Genomic DNA, 19,771 nt, shown 5'->3' on the forward strand with positions numbered 1-19,771 from the left:
TGGGGGAAATGAGACTTTAATGAATTGTTAATGGAGTTGTGAACTGATTCAACCATTCTGTAGAACAATTTGAAACTATGTCCAAAGGGTTATAAAGCCCAGTACACCCGTTGACTAGTAGGTCTGTATCCAAAAAGAGATAAAAAAATAAAAAGAATCTATATGTACAAAAATATTTATAGCAGTTCTTTTCTGGGGCAAAGAATTGGAAACAGAGGGGAAGCCCATCAATTGGCGAATGACTGAGCAAGTTGTGGTATGTGATTATGATGGAATATTATTGTAGCACAAGAAATGATGAACAGGATGCTCTCAGGAAAACCTAGAAAAACTTGGATGGGCCGATACAAAGTGAAATGTGCTGTGTACAAAGTAACAGCAATATTGTAAAATGATAAGTTGTAAATGACTTAGCTATTCTCAGCAGTACAATGATCCAAGACAACTCTGAAGGACTTATGAAGAAAACTGCTATCGATCCATCCCCAGAGAAAGAACTGATGGTGTTTAAATACAGATAGAAGCATACTTTTTATGTTCCTTATTTTCCTTGAGTTTTTTTTTTCTATGTTTTCTCTTACCAGATGCCTATTATGGATATGTTTTGCATGAAAACACATGTATAACCTAAAGAAAAGAACGTGTTATTTCACAAATACTACTGAGGAAACTGGCAAGTCAGTAATCTGGGAGACATTAATCTTAGAACAACTTGTAGATGTTTAATAAATGTTAATTGACTAAATGACACATCATGCCATTTGCCATAATTAGTTTAAAATGCATGTACAACTTAGATGTAAATGGTTGCTATAAGGAAAGTTAGTGTCCATAAATTGTGGAATGAAAGGACAAATTATGACATATGCATTCAGTGGAATATTGTTTTATCATAAAAATGATGAATATGATGGATTCAGATAGATGTGGAAAAATCTTGCATTACTTGATACACAATAAGATGAGTATAATCCAATAAGATGGGTATATAGACCTTGGGTATATACAATATCCGTGTGTGTGTGTGTGTGTGTGTGTGTGTGTGTGTGTGTACATATATGTGTGTTTGTCTGTGTATGTGTATGTATATATGTCTATATATATCTATACACATACATATACACACACAACAGTAATGTAAATAAAAAGAGATTTGAAAAATGCTAGGACTCCGATAAATGCAATAATCAATCAGTCACACTGGCAGAGAGGCAATGACCTAGAGGTGCAAAATGAGACATGGATTTTCAGGATAAATATATATAGTTATTTACATACATGAAGGGGTATGCTGGAACCAGCCAGGTGTTAACTGTCTAGTCTGACCATTTATATCTCAAAAATTTGAGAACTGTATGCACTGGTAGTTGATTTATTATTTTGTTTATTGAGTGTTAATAATATTAGAAACTGCATTATTAACTTATGTTTATATATACATATATAATCAATAATGACAGCCTGTTTTCCTTGACTCTATTTGTTTGTTAGAAGGAAGGACTTATATTTGGGTGAAGGGAATGAGTGAGCAAGATGCAAAAAAATGAGAAAAAGGTAAAAGAACATCAATGAAACATGTGACAAGTATGGGAAGAACAGCTAGGGTTCAGAACAGATGCAGACAACACAATATCTTTGTTACTACTGTAATAAACTTAATATATTTCTTTAAAAACAATATTTAAATAAGCAGAGTTGACCATTTTTTATGTGATGCCCTTTTTATTTTCCTTTGTGTATTGAAATATTGTTTATAACTCAAAATAAAATTTAGAAACAAGCCTGTAAATCTTGTGTTCAAAGTCAATAACATTGGCTTCAATAACATTCATGTTTGTTTCTAATGTTACCGTATTTGTCTTTTCATATTTTTCTTCTGCCAAATTTTTATGGCCTTCAGGATAACATCTATTGCTTTATCAGTTTATGCACTAGGCTTTTACCGGAACTTTTCTCTTGATTTTTTTTTTAAACTTTAGTCTTTTTCATTTTATTTTCCCATAACTTGTTCTCTTGTTCTTCCCATTTTGCTAACATTTTAGCCTCTTTAAAGTCTTCAAAGTATTTTTAAGCTTCCCTTTTCATATTTGTTGTCATGCTGGCAATTAGCCATAAATGCAGTTTAACAATTTCTAGGCCTACATCCCAAAGCAATCCAACTTTGGCCTGAGAAATTTTTGCACAACCTTGGGTATATAGGTATAAAAAACAGATATATGAATCAAACATTTACTGGTAATAAATCTTAAAGAAATTTATTCATTTATTTTGGTTCTTTCTTTTTTTTTAATTTTATTAATTTATTTTGATTTATCAACAATCACTTCCATATGCTTTTAAGTTGAAAATTTTTCTCCCCCTTCCTCCCCCCACCCTCCCCAAGACAGAGCACAGTCTTATATAAGCTTTATATTTACATTCCTATTAAATGTATTTTCACATTAGTGAAGTTGTAAGTAAAAATTAAAATCAATAGGAGGAACCATCAGAAAGATGAAATCAAACTCAACAGAAGGTAAAAATAACTGATAGCGAACTGTCTGTTCATGTCCTTTGACCATTTATCATTTGGGGAATGGCTTGCCATCTTATAAATTTGTCTTAATTCTCTATATATTTTAGAAATGAGGGTTTATCAGAGAGACTGGTTGTAAAAATTCTTTCCCAATTTTCTACCTTCCTTCTAACCTTAGTTGCATTGGCTTTGTTTGTGAAAAACCTTTTCAATTTAATCTCATCAAAATTACTACTTATGGTATCAGCCTTTGTATCTAAGTCATGAAGCCATTTTGACTTTATTTTCGTATATGGTGTGAGATTTGGGTCTATGCCTCATTTCTGCCATACTCTTTTCCAGTTTTCCCAGCAGTTTTTTTCAAAGAGTGGGCTTTTATCCCAGAAGCTGGGGTCTTTGGGTTTATCAAATAAGAAATTACTATAGTCATTGACTACTGTGTCTTGCATCTTTAACCTATTCCACTGATCCACCTCCCTATTTCTTAGCCAGTACCAAGTAGTTTTAATGATTGCTGGTTCTAATACAATTGTAGATCTGGAATTGCTAGGCCACCTTCCCCTGCATTTCTTTTCATTAGTTCCTTTGATATTCTGGACCTTTTGTTTTTCCAAATGAATCTTCTTATTATTTTTTCTAACTCTATAAAATAATTTTTTGGTAGTTTGATTGGTATGGCACTGAATAAGTAAATTAGCTTAGGTAGGATTGTCATTTTTATTATATTAGCTTGTCCTACCCATGAGCAACTGATGTTTTTCCAATTATTTAGATCTGATTTTATTTGTGTGAAAAGTGTTTTGTAATTGTGTTCATAGAGTTCCTGGGTTTGTTTCAGGAGGTAGACTCCTAAATATTTTATAATGTCTACAGTAAGTTTAAATGGGATTTCTCTTTCTATCTCTTGCTGTTGGGCTTTGTTGGTAATATATAGAAATGCTGATGATTTATGTGTGTTTATTTTATAGCCTGCAACTTGCTAAAGTTGTTGATTATTTCAAGTAGTTTTTTACTAGATCTCTAGGATTCTCTAAGTATATCATCATGTCATCTGCAAAGAGTGATAGTTTTGTTTCTTCTTTGCCTATTCTAATGCCTTCAATTTCTTTTTCTTCTCTTATTGCTAAAGCTAAGGTTTCCAGTACAATATTGAATAACAGTGGTGATAATGGACATCCTTATTTCAGCCCCGATCTTATTGGAAATGCTTCTAGCCTGTCACCATTACACATAACACTTGCTGAAGGTTTCAGATATATGCTATTTATTATTTTAATGAAGACTCCCTTTATACCTGTGCTTTCTAGCATTTTTAATAGGAATGGGTGTTGTATTTTATCAAAAGCTTTTTCTGCATCTATTGAGATGGTCATGTGGTTCCTGTTGGTTTTGGTGTTGATATGCTCAATTATGCTGACAGTTTTCCTAATACTGAACCAACCCTGCATTCCTGGTATAAATACTACGTGGTCATAGTGTATTATTCTTGAGATAAGTTGCTGCAATCTATTTGCTCGTATTTTGTTTCAAATTTTTGCATCTATATTCATTAGAGAAATTGGTCTATAATTTTCTTTCTCCATTTTGCTCTTGCTGGTTTAGGTATCAAAACAATATTTGTATCATAAAAAGAGTTTGGTAAGGCTCCTTCTTCACCTATTTTCCCAAATACTCTATATAGTATTGGAATTAATTGTTCTTTAAACGTCTGATAGAATTCACATGTAAACCCATCTGGCCCTGGAGATTTTTTCCTAGGGAGTTGATCAATGTCTTGTTCAATGTTTTTTTTTTCTGAGATGTGGTTATTTAAGTATTTTACTTCCTCTTTGGTTAATCTGGGCAATTTATATTTTTGTAAATATGTATCCATTTCACCAAGATTGTCAAATTTATTGGCATATAGTTGGACAAAATAATTCCTAATTATTGTTTTAATTTCCTCTTCCTTGCTGGTAGCTTCACCCTTTTCATTCTTGATACTAGTAATTTGGTTTTCTTCTTTCTTTTTTTAAATTAAATTAACTAAAGGTTTATCTATTTTATTGTTTTTTTCATAAAACCAGCTCTTAGTTTTATTTATTAGTTCAATAGTTTTCATATATTCAATTTTATTAATTTTTATCTGATTTTCAATATTTCTAATTTAGTGTTTAGTTGAGGATTTTTAAGTTATTCTTTCTCTAGTTTTTTTAGTTGTATGCCCAATTCATTAATCTCCCCTTTTCTTATTCTATTTATGTAAGCATTTAGAGATATAAAACTTCCCCTAAGAACTGCTTTCCTTCATCCCATAAGTTTTGTATGTTGTCTCATTATTGTCTTTCTCTTGAATGAAATTATTGATTGTTTCTATGATTTGTTGTTTGACCCAATCATTTTTTAGGATTAGATTATTTAGTTTCCAATTATTTTTTAGTCTATCTTTCCATGGCCCTTTATTACATATAATTTTTATTGCATCATGATCTGAAAAGGATGCATTTAATATTTCTGCCTTTCTGCATTGGATTGTGAGGTTTTTATGCCCTAGTACATGGTCAATTTTTGTGTATGTGCCATGTATTACTGAGAAAAAAGTATATTCCTTTCTATCCCCATTCAGTTTTCTCCAGAGGTCTATCATACCTAACTTTTCTAATGTTCTATTCACCTCCTTAACTTCTTTCTTGTTTATTTTGTGGTTAGATCTATGTAGTGCAGAGAGGGGGAGTTTGAGGTTCCCCACTAGTATAGTTTTGCTGTCTATTTCTTCCTGTAACTCCCTGAACTTCTCCTGTAAGAATTTGGATGCTATACCATTTGGTGCATATATGTTTAGTAATGATATTACTTCATTGTCTATGGTGCCTTTTAGCAGGATGTAGTTTCCTTCCTTATCTCTTTTGATTAGATCTATTTTTGCTTTTGCTTTGTCTGAGATCAGGATTGCTACCCCTGCTTTTTTTACTTCAGCTGAGCATAATATATTCTGCTCCAGCCTTTTACCTTTACCCTGTATGTGTCACTCTTTTTCAAATGTGTTTCCTGTAAACAACATATTGTAGGATTATGGTTTTTAATCCATTCTGCAATCTGTTTCGTTTTATGGGAGAGTTCATCCCATTCACATTCACAGTTATGATTACTATCTGTGTCTTTTTCTCCATCCTTTTCCCCCTATTTATGCTTTTCTTTCTCCTTTTTCCTTTCCCCTTCACTAGTGTTTTGCTTTTGACCACCTCCTTCAGTCCCTTCCCTTTTATTATCCCTTTCCCTTTTTCTTCCCCTTTACTATTACTGCTTCTTCCCTCCCTTCCTTTCCCCTTCCCTTTTCTTCCTCCTCCCTTTTCTTTCCCCTTTTCCTTTCTACTGCCTATAGGGCAAGTTAGATTTCTATACCTAACTGATTATTTAGCCCTTCTTGAGCCAAATCTGATGAGAGTAAGGTTCAAACAATGCTCACCCCCCCTTTCCCTCTGCTGTAATAGGATTTAGTGTCTTTTCCTGTAATGTAATTTACCCTTCTCTGCCTCCTCCTTTCTCAGTACATTTTCTAAGATCAGATTGATCCACTCATTTGGATCCATTTAACCCACTTGATCAGATTTTTTCTTATCATTACATCAAAGTCAATTAATATCCACCCTCTTTATGTATATTCCTTTAACATGGTGTAATAACAATACAATTCTCAAGGATTACAAGTGTCATATTCCCTTGAAGAGGTTTCAACAGCCCCCACACCCTTATTAACAACATATTGTATCTTTCTGTCCCATTTACCTTTCTTTGTCCTTCTTGAGTCCTGGACTTGAAAATCAAATTTTTATTGAGCTCTGATCTTTTTCTCAGGTAAGTTTGGAAGTCTCCTATTTCTTTGAATATCCATCTCCTCCCTTGAGGGTAATTGATCCTCGGCTGCATTCAAGCTCATTTGTCTTAGGGAATATCATGTTCCACGCCCTGTGGTCTTTTAATGTAGAAGCTGCAAGGTCCTGTGTAATCCTGACTGTGCTTCCATGATATTTAAATTGTTTCTTTCTGGCTGCTTGCATCACCTTCTCTTTCATCTGGTAATTTTGGAATTTTGCTATTATTTTTAAATTTTTTTAAAATTTTTTTTCCATATACTTTTGAGTTGAAAATTTTTCTCCCTTTTTCTCCCCCCCCCACCGTCCCCAAGACAGCGCACAATCTGACATAGGGCTTTACATTTACATACCCATTAAACATATTTTCACATTAGTGAAGTTGTAAGTAAAAATTAAAACCAATAGGAGGAACCATCAGAAACATGAAACAAAACTCAACAGAAGGTAAAAATAAGTGAGAGTGATTCAACTTCCATACTTCTTTCTTTGGATGTGGACAGCATTTTTCATCCCGAGGCCTCTGGAGATGCCTTAGAGCCTCCTAATGCTGAGAAGGGTTCAGTTTAACAATCTTAGTCATTACATAATGTGGCTGTTATTGTGTACAAAGTCCTCCTGGTTCTGCTCACCTCACTCAGCATCAGACCATATAAGTCTTTCCAGGTTTTTGTGAAGTCAGCCTGTTCATCATTTCTTATAGCACAATAGTATTCCATTACATTCATATACCACAACTTGCTCAGCCATTCCCCAATTGATGGGCATCCTCTCAATTTCCAATTCTTTGCCACCACAAAAAGGAGCTGCTATGAATATTTTTGTACATGTGGGTCCGTTTTCCATTTGTTTGATGTCTTTGGGATATAGCCCTATAAGTGCTATCGCTAGCTCAAAGGGTATGCACATTTTTGTATCCCTTTGGGCATAGTTCCAAATTGTTCTTCAAAATGGTTAGATCATTTCACAACTCCACCAACAATGTATTAGTGTTCCAATTTTCCCACATCTTCTCCAACATTTATCATTTTCCTGTTTTGTCATGTTAGCCAATCTGATAGGTGTGATGTGGTACCTCAGAGTTGTTTTGATTTGCATTTCTCTAATCAATAATGATTTGTAGCATTTTTTCATATGACTATAGATGGTTTTAATTTCTTCATCTGAGAACTGTCTGTTCATATCCTTTGGCCATTTATCAATTGGGGAATGGCTTGTGTTCTTACAAATTTGTCTCAATTCTCTATATATTTTAGAAATGAGGCCTTTATCAGAAAGACTGGTTGTAAAAATTCTTTCCCAATTTTCTACCTTCCTTCTGATCTTAATTGCATTGGCTTTGTTTGTGCAAAAACCTTTCAATTTAATGTAATCAAAATTATCCATTTTGCTTTTCATAAGGTTCTCTATCTCCTGTTTGCTCATGAATTCTTCTGTTCTCCATAGATCTGATAGGTAAACTATTCCTTGTTGTCCCAGTTTACTTATGGTATCAGCCTCTATATCTAAGTCCTGAACCCAGAATTTTGCTATTATATTCCTTGGTGTTGTCAATTTAGGATCTCTTTCAGGTGGTGAGCAGTGTATTCTTTCTATGGTTATTTTACCTTGTGGTTCTAGGACTTCTGGGCAGTTTTCCTTTGTGATTTACTGAAAGATATTGTCCAGGTTCTTTTTTTCATCATGATTTTTCAGGTAGTCTGATAGTTTTCAAATTGTCTCTTCTGAATTGATTTTCCAGGTCAGTTGTTTTACCAACGAGGTATTTTACGTTTTCCTCATTTTTTGATTTTTTTTTTGTTTCTGACTGATTCTTCCTGTCTCGTAGAGGCATTAGTTTCCTTTTGTCCAATTCTGGTTTTTAACAGATTGTTTTCTTCTGTTAGTTTTTGTATTTCCTTCTTCGATTGGCCAATTGTGGTTTTTAGGGACATGCTTTCTTCAGTGTATTTTTTTTTCCAATTGGCCAACTGTATTTTTGAAGGACTCTTCTACCACTCTCATTTGACTTTTAAAATCCTTCTTCAGATCTTCTAAGAAGGCTTTTTGGGCTTCAGACCAGTTCATATTCCCTTTTGTTGTTGCAGATGTTGGTTTGTTGACAATGTTGTCCTCTTCAGAATTTCTGTCTTGATCTTCACTCTTCTCCTAGTATGAATCTATGGTACGTTTGTTTTTACTCATGGTATTTCTTTATTCCCTGGCCTTTAAAGAGATTGAGTTCTTCTGCTGTGGATAAGAGAGCTCTGACCCAAGCTTCTTCTGTTGGGAGCCTAGGTCGTGGTCACTGGCTTTGTGTGCTGGGTCCTCTTATGTTGGCAATTAGAGGCTGTAGGTTTCTGGCAGCTTACCTGGTGTTGGGCTGGAATCAGCAAGGGTGAAACTTTCAGGCAATTCTAGGTTGCCTGCTTTTCCTTTCCTTTAGCTTTCTTGAGCTCCTTTTAGATGGGTGCTGCAGGGTGTCTATCTGCCTGGGGCCCCCTTCAGTGTTGTCTCCCTTGTTTCTGCTAATGCATTGGGAGATTCCTTTGTCCTAGAGTGCCGAGGCACCTGGTGGTTTTCTGACCTGTTTTCCACCAGTTCCCCCCACCCTCACTAAGGCACTTGGAGGTCCAGGTGTTGGTGTTTGCCTGTTCTACCACCTTCACAATTGGAGGCTTCAGGGCTCCAACAGCTCAACTAGTGTTGGGCTGGAACCAGCAAGGCTGGGGTTTTAGGAAGCCTTTAGGTTGTTTTCTTCACCTCCTTTCAGAATGCCACAGGGTAGTTATCTGCCTGGGGACTCTTGTAGTTCCACCTCCTTTATTTTTGCTGAGGCAGTGGGAGACCCATTTGCTGGGCTGCTGCACTGCTGCTCCCCATCTTTCCTCTAGTTCAGCTGTTCCAGACTTTTTTTTCTGGGTTGATATTTTCTGAGTTTTCAGAGGTTGATAGAGGAGAGTGAGAGTGGCTACGTTTTCACTCCACCATCTTGGCTGCCAGAAGTGGAAGTCCCCAGCTATAAACATTTCTAAGTAACCATTTTCCATCCTATTCTTTCACATATTAATTTTTAGTAAAACTTCAATTTTACCTTTTCACATAAATATGTTACATTTTTTTCTTTGAGGCAGCCTGTTTAAATCATTGAGTTATTAAAAAAATTTCCAACAAATAACACAGTTTCAAAAGCCATAAGTAAGCATGAAAAATTTTTAAAAATCTTATCTCTGTTCAGTCAAAAATATAATGACTTCTTCATTCAATTTCAATAATCTGTTTAAATCTCACCCTCTTTAAAGCCACCTTATCTATGCATGTAGTAATGAGCTTTTGTAATTGGACTACATGTCTTTCCAAATGTTTGATACCACATAACTGTTAAGGGTACAGATTTCAATGAAGCTAATGATTTTGACAGTATCACAAAGCACAACATCTAACTCTGGTGATTTTCTGTTTTGACTACAAGTCCTCCTGATGGATCATGCAGTGAGCAAAAGTGATATATTCATTGCCACTAACTTTAACTTTTGCTATAAATCCAAGATTCTCACCGACCATTGCTCTAACATTGTCTGTACAGACTCCAATGCAATTTTTTTTTACTGTAAACCTTCATTTATGAAAAAAATCAACTTTAAGATGTGTATCTTTTCCTTTTTGTGCCCTTCCAAGGGTGGCAAAAAATAATTGTTCATATATGTTTCTTTCATTAACATATGTTACATAAACCAACAACTGTACTATATTAGAAATATCAGTTGTTTTATCTCACTGATTGCAAATTTTGCACTGTCTTTAAACTGAGTAATAAGCTGTTGGAATTGGTCTTTACTAATTTCAGAAATTCTTTTGGAAATAGTAGCATTCAGTAAAGGAATTTCATCCCCATACTTTTTCCTATGAACCATTTCTGACATTTTAATAGCGGCAGGTAACACAATATCTCATATCACATAATCTTTGTTGTTGTTGTTGTTGTTGTTGTTATTGATTTTTTTGGTAGTTTTTACAATTAAATAAGAGGTTTCATAAGATACAAGTAAATACTTTTCATTGACAGTAACAAATTTCTTGAAACATTTTTTCTTTATATGAAGTTTTTAAAAGTTGTTCAAAATATCCCTTTGGTTTATTACAGTACACTGCATGCCTGGTATTAAGATGTTGTGTTAATTTGACTGGTATACTCTCTGCAGCCAAAACTTCATTACAAATTAAGCAAAGAGGTTCTTCCACACTATCATCATTATCAGAAGTAAACCCATACTGCAAAAATGATGTGATATATTTTTTTTCTTGTCAATTTAGGTGTACTACAACCTGGCAATGAATACTGTCACATTCCCATTAGTATTTTTACCTCTTCTGTCTAAATTTAGCCGCTTACTCATAACCAAAAAGTATTTTTGTCCCAAAATATAAATAAATTTTGCTAATGTTTTCTCAAATAAATACTAGCTTTAGTGTATGAAATTACTTTTGTTTGTGCTTTATTAAAAATAGCATTTACACTTAAATACATATACAGCAGTGATGGTGGAGAAATATTATTAAAGGGCTTTTGTCTTTACTTGCTGCAGTTAAATACTTATTTTTTTTCTGTAAAAGAAGAAGGTAAAATCAAACATTCTAATGCAATATAATCCAATATAAAACTAATTCAATATTTACATGCTGAGGAATGATGGTAAGAAAATATTAAAAGTTTTTAATTTCCATAATTTAACTATCATATTTTTGTAAGAGCAGAAAATTTTGCATAGTAAAAACACTGCACTTCATAACATACAATAATCTCAAATCTGCACCAAGATGTTTCTGGCAGCATTCATTTATGTTGCATGGTGTGATGGCATGTGCAATGCAAAGTGCACATGCTTTGTGTTCAAAACCAAGGCTGCACTAAAGTTGCATGTTGTAACATATGTAAGTGCTACCAGAAACACCTTGGATTCATTGCACATTTGATTTTGAATTAATTTTTGGTTATTGCATGTTCAGAAACCTTTTACTGCTGCCAAATTTTTTTGCGACTTTCACATTCAGTTATGTGACCCCATGTGGGGTCATGACTTATAGTTTAAGAAGTGCTGATCTAGGCACACTGTAGTATTTCAAACTGCTTCCCTTAGCATATGGATACTTATTCTCTGAGTTGCCTTATTATTTCCAGCCTGCCCTCCTACTGGCAGGTCTATGTTCCCATAGAAAGGCCATTATCACAGCATTACAAACAAATTTTCTCAGAGGCTTAGGGGTAACGTTGTTGAGGAAACACATCCTTCCCCTACTCACCAGTCTTACTCAAGCCCCCACCAATGTTGCCTTTTTATGCAAGACTTTCACAATAATGTTATTTTGACATCTTGAATAAAACCATTTACTTACAATGAAGAAAAAGAAATAAAAATAATATAGCAGTTTCAGTAACATCAAGACAAATACTAATATATCAGGCACAATAAATAACTTTGAGACAAATTCATTAATGATAAATATATTGCAATCCACATATAAATCTACATTCAAAATATCCCACGAAAGTATGTGGTATCTGTATGGCGGGGGGTGGGAGAAGAGTCGGCATGCATAGGAACTTACCAGTGAGGTCCCTCAGGGAACAAAACAAAGTAAAAACATAAACTTAGAATAATTTACATTTCTGGAACTGTGAATTTTGGTGTCTTTCTATCACAAGAATTGCCCATAAAAGTTATTTTATGAACGTAGCTCTTTGTTGAATAGATGATTCCAATGTTGAACTGAGTTGATACATTCCTTGTTTAATTAACATCTTTGAGTCAAACTAGTTGATCCTCTGAATGAATTTTCTTTTTCTCTGCTCCAAATTGCTCCTCTGCTTAGCTAGATTTACTATGGAAAAGCAATTGTAAAATCAAAATTTACTACTTCCAGCTTAGCTGATACAATTCAGAAACCTATTCTTTCACCACTCTCTTTTCTCTTACATATCTGGGGTCAAACTATAATCAGATAAATTACAATTATCCAATAATCATACTATAGTTTTGTTGTCTGTTTCTCCCCAGTTTAAAATAGCTTATCACATTCAAAACTTAATAACAACTTCTCTCATTACTCTTGGTCATAATAACTCCCTCCAGTGTCTCAAAATAACTATAACTTAGAAGCATGAACAAATTTAATTCAGCAGCAAATCTTATAGAGATAATACATTATACTTGTGCTTACACTGAGAGGAAACCTGTTCCTATTCAAGTTTTCTCCTGATCAGGAGCAGTTAATTGTCATTGGTGAGATTTGTACTTTTCCAGGTGGCCTGAGAAGAAGGAATTCTTTTTCTGTTTCTTTTTCTTTGCACAAGATAGAACAAGGAGTTATACAAACCAGGACACAGATTCAGCTAGGGCAATGAAAAAAATCCCACTGAATCTTATGGCAGAGATAGGTATATACCAAAGGGGCAGTTCATTGAAAATGTTTATGAGCCCCAAAACCTTGTGATGAGGAAGTAGGGGGCAATTTTTAATTCTTTTGGCTTTACAATCCTGCATTTTAGATTTTAGTTAGATGAGGGAGTTCTGTCCATTAACTTGAATCATTGATTCAAAAATTTCTCTATGATAATTTGAGGATTGGACTTTGTGGAGAAAGATAGGAATTACCTGATGGATTATGCTACTTGGAAAAAATGCTTATACATACAGATCTTGCAAAGTATTCTACTTGGAAATTGAAACCAATAAATTGCTTGGACAGTGTAAGTCCAATGTGAAGAATTTTTTTTTCAGAAGTCCCTTGAAGTATGCCTATATGTGGCACAGAGGAGTCAAATCTATTGGGTGCTGCTGAAATTCTGTGGGAAAGAAGGACTTAAAGGAATATCAAAGGGTTGTCTCAGTAATAATTTCTAATTAATTTCCCAATGCACTATTTGAATGCTTAATGTATTTCCTTATCATTTTATAGGGTGTGAATTGTTTGTGTCTTTTCTATGAAAAGATTTTTTTTAATGCCTTGTACCAGTTAAACATGTTATACTTTGAGAGTTTACAAGGGAACAAGAGCTATTTCCCACATGTGGAGAAACTTAAACATATAATAAACATACCATTATAATACTAAGGAGTTTTCTGAAGCAATTCCAGGTGAGTATAATGGATCAAAGAAAGAAAGTGATCTTGAGGTTAGTTTCCATTAAACACACACACACACACACACACACACACACACACACACACACACACACACAAACATTATCATATATGAGTCCAGAGTGGAAAGGGGAAGGGTGGTGAGGGGACCTGGCACACAGGTTACTTATATTTATTTGCATACATGCAGGAGTGTGATGGGACCAGCCAATTGTTCATTTTTCTGTGTTAGTATTTACACCTCAGAAATTAGTGAACTTTATATCAGAACTTGACTTATTTTTTTTTTATCATCTAAACTTAAGAAATTGAATGTTAAGTATTGCTATTGTTTAGTTGTTTCAGTCATGTCTGACTCTACATGACCCCATTTGGGGTTTTCTTGGTAAAGATACTGGAGTGATTTGTCTTTTCCTTCTCCAGCTCATTTTACAGATGAGGAAACTAAGGCAAACAGGTTTAAGTGATTTGTCTAGGGTTACACTACTACGAAGTGTCTGAGGCAAAATTTTAACTCAGAGAGATGAGTCTTCCTAAATCCAGGTATAGCACTCTGTCAATTGCCACCTACCTGTCTAGCTGTTAACAACAGCAACAATAGCATATTGTAGTGCCTTTTTTCTTTTGAAGAGTCAGTTATTAAACATTTACTAGGATCCTCCTGTATACGTGTTGAATTCCGTGTAGTAGAATATATCTTATTTAGTGTGAAGTCTGTTTTGATTTTCATTTAATACGTGCCAGAGCTTAGTACAATATATAGCAGTAGATTAAGGAAGGAAGGAAGGAAGGAAGGAAGGAAGGAAGGAAGGAAAGAAGGAAGGAAGAAAGGAAGGAAGGAAGGAAGGAAAGAAGGAAAGGAAAAGGGAAGGGATGGGAAGGGAAGGTGAGAGAGAGGGAGGGAATGATGAAAAAATGATACATGGGTTAATGCAGGATACATAATAATTTATTGTATGACCAGAAGCTCAGGGCTATTTGATGACAACAAAAAGTAATAGAGTTGGCAAAAAAGGCAGAGGAGGAAGTGCAGTTGTAGAAATGAACTTGGGGACGTAGATATGAATCTCTACCATTAGGTCCCCCCAATAACTATTAAAAGGCAATTTACAATTACAAAGTCTAATTTCCCATTAGGTTCTTATGAGGCAAGAGATGAGTGCAGGAACTGACCTATAAATATGAGGCTTTTATATCTTAGGGAATATTAACTCATATGATCAAAAAGATTGTCCATTCTTCTGAAGTCTATTTATAATTTTAAGTAGCAGCACAGAAACAAACAATCATGTTCTTTATTCCATGTTTCCTTCACACACATACACATAAAGACACACACATGTAATTTCCTGAAATATTTTAATATCTAAGATTCTCCCAATCCCAAAACTAGCTCTTATTCTATTTATTTCTTCCTCCCTTCACAACACACATATTCATATGTATGCACACAGCACAAAGACTTGAATAGAAAAGTGGACCACCCATTTAGATTTACTGGATTTCCCACTAGGCTTTCTAGTAATATCATTTCTTCTGCTAATTTACTATTCCCTTTTCTCTCATTTCTCCTTCCTGCTTTTCATTGGGAAAAATGCATTCAAAATATTTTTTTTTTTTGCTGGCTGGATATTTTATTTCTCCAATCATTAAAAAAACAGGGTACAATTAAGTACAATTCAAAGAGATTTTCTGATCACATACACATTTGTTATATATATTTACATATATATATATATACAAATATACATATACACATACATATATACATGTATACACATATATCTCTATGCATATATATGTCTCTTCCTGATGTAGACATATAAATTCAAATATTTTGGCATACTATTTGTGCACTGCTTTTAATCTTATTATATAGCAAAGCATTTTCCAAGTGATGTGAAAGTTATATAAAATGTTGTATTTTAAGCTTTCCTACACAACATACAACTTTTATATTGAAAACTCTGATTGATTATTCTTTTCTTCCAACAGAATAAGCACCATATCAAAAAGTCTTTGTCAATACTCATGGCATTAGGACTTGGTGTATGCATGTTGATGCTTAAATCATAGATTTGTCTTTCATTCTTGAAAATTAAAGACATTTTTTCCCTTTATTAAATAGAAATATTTGAAAAGACTGGAAGATTTATCCATGCTGATTATTTGAAAGTTTTTCCACCTGGCTTGGATTAGCTTAAGCCTTCAGATAATCAGGTGTAAATCTAATAGCCTGTAGCGTAACTGACAGTTTTCTCATGTTTTTTGGAGTAGCTATTTGTGTGAGTTTGATTTTGAATTTGTACCTTTTAAAAATTGATGTTAGTGTAAGAGGCTCATCTAAACCTAGTTTATTCCAAATGCCTTAGAGTTTCCTTGGCTTTTCTCATTCTTTCACCAATAATTTGGGTTCTTAAGATTATTCAATACTAAATTACCATATGCAATTGTTTACTTTTAGCCTAGCAGAAATATAATAGTCCTTGGGTCCACATAACCCTTTTCTCTTCACAGTTTGTGAATTTTAATTAAACAAAAGTTGTTAATAAAATCATACCAGATCCGAGCCCCATATTAGAAATTTTCCTAATATTTTGACAGAGGTTTAGATCTTTGTTCTAGTTTTTTTTGTTTTTTTTTTTTTAATTTTCAGCTCACCTTAATCTTTCTCCATTTCCTCTTGTTTGGCATATACTATGTGTACAGACATGTGAGATAAGTCTTCATGATCAACTATGGATTTTTATATGAAAGAAATTATGTATAAAATAAAAAGAAACCAGAAAAAAGAGTATATCACAAGGCCTGTTATGTTACAGGCATATAGAGAGGAAATTGGAATAAGAATAATAAGCCTTTAGCAACTTAGACCTGCCAACAAAGAGAAAATAACAACCAGTGGCTTCAGTCTGTGTTATTTGTTGTAAGTCACCTACAGGGATCTAATGGCCCGTTATGATTACCATTTTCTCTGCAGAAGTTCAACTCTTTTTTCTTTACCTCCCTTTGACATATTGCCCCCCTGCCTGCTGCTTCTCCATTGCTTAGTTCATTTAAGTTTTGGGCCAGGTTGAGTGTACCACCCCCACCATGGCAGTCAATGCTCAGTTTCTGAAGTCTAAATTTTTCTCATTATGTTCTTCTGAAATCTGGGTATTTCTTTTCCAAATTTCTCCAAGGATAGAGAAGGAACATTTGTATTATAAATCCAAAAATACTAGTCATACTCCTCTTCTCCAATTCTGATGCTGATAAGAAAACAACAAAATGTTTGATTTGTGTATTCTTTTGAATTTTTTTCTCTGCACATTTTTAAACAAATATTTTTATTTTTATCAATGCTCCTTTCTTAATGTGCTCTTACCAAATAAATTTCCCTTCTAATAAATATGTTTAGCAATGCAATTCAAATTAACACCTTTTCCATGTCTGAGGATGCATGTCTGATTCCACATATTTAGTTCATCATCTCTCTGCAAGAGGTGGGAGGTATGTTTAATTATATGTCCTTTGAAAACACTATTAGTCATTGTTTTGGTCAGATTAATGAGATATTTCTAAGCTGTTTCTTTTCATATTATTGTTGTGATAATCACTTAAATTGTTCTCCTGGTTCCACTTATTTCACTGCACAACAGTTTATATAACTCTTTTTCTTTGAAGAATCTTATTGGGCAAATATATAAATTTACACATATGCATATATATATACATATATATATACACATAAATTTGAATCTTACTTGATGAATGTATAAAAATATATCAATATCTCATATATTCAAAGAAAAAGAAAAGGTTATATATGAACTCTGAATCACTATAACATACATTTTATTTTTTACTAGTATATATTATATTGAACATAAAAGTACTCGTATTAACCTACTTTCCAGAGTCATTTATGTCTTTTTTGGTGAATTTATTAAATATTTAATTGACCTAGTAATGGTAATTTCTAACTCAAAAAGTATCCATGGTATTATAGCCCCTTGAGCATAGATCCAAACTGCTCTCCAGAATGCTTGAATCAGTTTACAACCCTAAGTGTGCTTTAATATCCCAATTTTCCCATACCCCTTCCAACATATGCCATTTTCCTTTTCTGTTGTGTTAGCCAATCTAATAGGCATGAGGTGGTATCTGACAGTTGATTTAATTCACATTTTCTAATCAATAGTGATTTATAGAACATTTTTATGAATGCACATAGTTGTGATTTCTTCATCTGAAACCTGTCCATTAATATTCTTTGACCATTTACCAATTGCAGCACGACCTATTTTTTTATTTGACTCTGTAATCTATATATTTGAGAACTAAAGCATTTATCAAAGAAACTTGTTGCAAATTTTTGTTATGATTACTATCTGTGTATTTCCTTCCATCTCTATTTCCCCTTGTGTATTCTTCTCTTTCCTTTTACCCCGTCCCTCCTCAAAAGTGTTTTGCTTCTGACCATTACTTGCCCTTTCTGGTTTCCCTTCTATCCACTCCTCCTCCTGTCTCATTCCCTTCCTAATTGCCTGTATGGTAAAAGAGATTTCTATACCCAAAAGAGTGTGTATTTTATTCCCTCTTTGAGGCAATTCTGATGGAAGTAAAGTTCAAGGACTGTCTGCCAAGGGGCAACTGGGTGGCACAGTGAATAGAGTACCATCCCTGGAGTCAGGAGTGCCTGAGTACAAATCCAGCCTCAGACACATACTAGGTGTGCAACCCTGTGCAAGTCACTTAGCCCTGTTTGCCTCAATTCCTCAACTTTAAAATGATCTGGAGAAGGAAATGACAAACCACTCTTCTATCCTTGCCAAGAAAACCTGAAATAGGATTACAGAGATTTGGGCACTACTGAAAAATGACTAAATAAGAAGCTCAGGGAAATCAGAGCTTTCCTTTAGACCTTCAACATTCATAGTGGAGAGGTAGAAGTGAATTTCCTCACTTTGGTGGCCACCATCCCAATCTATGCCTTACTTTCAGGTCTTCTCCAGGTCCAAGTTTCTAAGAAACAAATTCACTGAATATGTTGAATCTAAAGTAGCTGTTTCTTGGCAAATGAAATTTGGTAGAGTTAATTGGAAGGTAGCTTAAAAGGGCAACCATGCCAAGATTGCCTTTTGCCACTAATAATAACAATTACATTTTATTATAATCTTTTTATATTTTCCTCTTATTGAGGTATCTTAAAAACAATTTCTCAGTATTTTGACAACTAAATTACATGGATTTCCTTAGTATGTACTTTACCTGACCTAACCAATTGTTCCATCTTCATTTACATAAATGTAATTTTAATGACCTTACATAGAGCATATTGATTACTGAGGTATAAGGGCTTAAATATGCTGAGCCCACCATCACTGACAATGAAAATATGTTATGGGAAATGTTAACAAGGTTGTCCCATTTTCTATTTGTTTTATTGACAATTTTATCAGAGTTTGGTGCATTCCTAGACCAAAGATGGTATCCCTCATTTGGAAAGAACTGGAGAATGGAAAACTGGCACATGTGATGACATTCTGCTTCCAATATCAAGTAGTTAGAAGCAATCTTTTACCGTTATCTTTGTAGCCAGAGCTATCTGCAGCTTTAAAATTGCCTGACTGAAGACAGAAAAGATTTTTTCAGCATTTATATCTGACAGTGAAGGACTTCTCCATTCATACGATGTGGTACTGAGAGAGGGATCAAGCCTCCTCCATAACTCTCCCAGATCATATGGCCCTGAAAAATGGATCAGGAGTTTTGGGTTTTTTGTTTGTGCCTTTTCACTATAGGTACAAGGAGTGTGGTACAAGCCCTCAGATTCTAGAAGTCCGATAACCCAGGACAGATTTTTCATCCAGCCCAGCCACAATTTCTTGAGGAGAAAGTATACTGAGCAAGAGCCCCCCAAAAGCTGACACTGCTGCTTTGGACTGCACTTTTGTTGATCTAATGCTATGTAAGAATTGAGTATAGTTGTAAGCTCAATAAGCTTAAGGAAAGTTTAATAAAAGATTGATAATTAACTGATTAAGAAGATACAAATCATAATCTTCCATTTGTTTCTTTCATAGTGTTTTACAACTGGTTGTGCATTATATATTTGTACTGCTCATGTCTATATACAAATATGCATATATCAAAATAAATAAATATTATATATGTATATATATTCATATATGTGTACACACATATACATGTATATGCACACACACGTATATATGTATCCATTCCCCAATAGATAAATGGTCAGAGGATATTGATAGATAGATAGATAGATAGATAGATAG

The 19,771-nt window shown here is 34.0% G+C and overlaps 1 pseudogene; it reads left to right on the forward strand.

Annotated features, from left to right (window-relative positions):
• The window catches only part of LOC144456525 (lysosome-associated membrane glycoprotein 2-like), a 47,669-nt pseudogene that overhangs the window by 6,849 nt on the left and 21,049 nt on the right, over nucleotides 1-19,771 (forward strand).

This window comes from Phascolarctos cinereus, unplaced genomic scaffold (genome assembly GCF_003287225.1).
Source record: "Phascolarctos cinereus isolate Bilbo 61053 unplaced genomic scaffold, phaCin_HiC Scaffold_4;HRSCAF=312, whole genome shotgun sequence".
Taxonomy (NCBI): domain Eukaryota; kingdom Metazoa; phylum Chordata; class Mammalia; order Diprotodontia; family Phascolarctidae; genus Phascolarctos; species Phascolarctos cinereus.